Source organism: Arachis ipaensis, chromosome B05, assembly GCF_000816755.2.
Source record: "Arachis ipaensis cultivar K30076 chromosome B05, Araip1.1, whole genome shotgun sequence".
Lineage (NCBI taxonomy): Eukaryota > Viridiplantae > Streptophyta > Magnoliopsida > Fabales > Fabaceae > Arachis > Arachis ipaensis.
The window spans coordinates 21,197,765-21,199,863 of NC_029789.2; the positions used below are offsets into that span (position 1 = coordinate 21,197,765).

General features: G+C 31.3%; 1 pseudogene; it reads right to left on the reverse strand.

Annotated features, from left to right (window-relative positions):
• Positions 1–445, reverse strand: part of LOC107640352 — a 5,851-nt pseudogene extending 5,406 nt beyond the window's left edge.

A 2,099-nucleotide genomic window follows, 5' to 3' on the forward strand; every position in this document is an offset into this window, starting at 1 on the left:
AAATCTCTAAAATAAAAGAATATTATAATCAGTTAGATAGATTTTATCATCATTGTTATTCATATATAAAATACTAAGAATAATATTAATATGAACGTAACAAGGAAAAAAAAGTTGTATTTATACTTGTAAATACTATAAATTCAAAAATAAAATAAAATCTATCAACTATTGTATGGAACAACTTAATTGTGAATTTAAATTAGATTTGCTATACATCTAAGTAATATTGTTATCCAAGTTCAACTAAGTATACCTAATACCAACAAAACCACTCTTATTAAAAAGAACGTGATTACACGCGCATTCTTCCAACTAAGTCATCGTTATCGTTATCGTCGTCGTCGTCGTCTTCTTCTTCACGCTCCTCCTTTTTCTCGCGCTCCTTCTCCTTCTCCTTCTCCTTCTCCTTATTCTTCTTCGCGTGCTTTCTCCTCATCGTCATTCTTTTGTTGCTGCCGTTATTGCAGTAGAAGGTGAGGAGAAAGAAATTTGAATTGTGCAGGACAACAGGTCCAAATGCACATTAATTCACTCAGAAATGAATCAAAATTATATATTGATAGCGACACAATTAACTCAGAAATGAACCAAAATTACATAACAATTGCGACACAATTAACTCAAAAATGAACCGAAATTACATAATGATTGCGACACAATTAACTCAGAAAGAAAGTGAAGTAGAGAACAATGGTAAAGAATCTGCACATTTGAGAAGCAATGGATGTTAATAATAAAAGATTCTCAACATGAAATTAGAGATTTTTGCATGTGGATCAAGTTCAACTGAGGAAAATTCAGCTACAACAGAGGAAAAATTATCAATTTTGGATTAGACAACGTCATTAATATGTTTCTTTTCTTTTGTTTGATATTTTCTTCTCTTTTTCTTGATTTTATTCCTCTCAAGAGAATAAATGAAGAATAATTTTGAGAAAATGAAATAAGAAGGAAAAGATGAGGAAGAAAAAGATGAAAAAGAAGAAGAAGAAGAAGTAAAAGATGAGGAGGAAGAAGAGAAAGAGTTTTGAATTGTGTAGGAAAACGAGTCCAAATGCACCTTAATTCACTCAGAAATGAACCGCAATTATATAATGACTGTGACACAATTAACTCAGAAATGAACCAAAATTATAAAATTGATTGTGACACAATTAACTCAGAAATGAAGCGAAATTTACCATAATGATTGTGACACATAAACTCAGTTCGAAAACAAGCACACAACCAAAATTGAATCATGAACAAAAATACATCTAAAATCAATTTTGGATCAGACAACGTCATTAATATATTTCTTCTTTTTTGTTTGATATTTTTTCTCTTTTTCTTGGTTTTATTCCTCTCAAGAGAGTAAATAAAAAAGAATTTTGAAAAAATAAAATAAGAAGATGAAGAAGAAAAAGAAAAAAAAAGAAGCAGTAGAAGATAAGGAGAAAGAGTTGAATTGTGCAGGACAACGAGTTCAAATGCACCTTAATTCACTCAGAAATGAACCAAAATTATATAATGATTGCAACACAATTAACTCAGAAATAAACCGAAATTACATAATGGATTGCGACACAATTAAATCAGAAATAAACTGAAATTACATAACAATTCGACACAATTAACTCAGTTCGAAAAAAATCAGATAAACAAGACTGAATCATGAACAAAAAACACATCGAAAATCAAATTTGGATCAGACAACATCATCAACATGGTAAAAATTCAACAATAACAATAACAATAACGACGATAACGATAACGACGATATGTATAAGAAAAAGATGATGATAACGATAACGATGATGATGATGATAGAGAAGGAGAAGAAAAAAGAAGGAGGAGAAGAAATTCAAATGAGAAAAGAAGGAGGATGGGACGTGGGTGTTGTTGGTAGGGCTGGAAGTGAGTCAAGACAGTTCATGAGCCAGTTCGAGCTCGACTCGTTAATAGTTCGATAAGCTAAACTCGTGAGCTCGTGAGTCAAGCTTGAGCCTGGAATCAAGCTCATAAATTAAATGAGTCGAGTTTGAGCTTGGATAAGCTCAGCTCATTAGCTCGTGAGCGGGCTCGATTATATATATATATACATTAATGAAAATGAA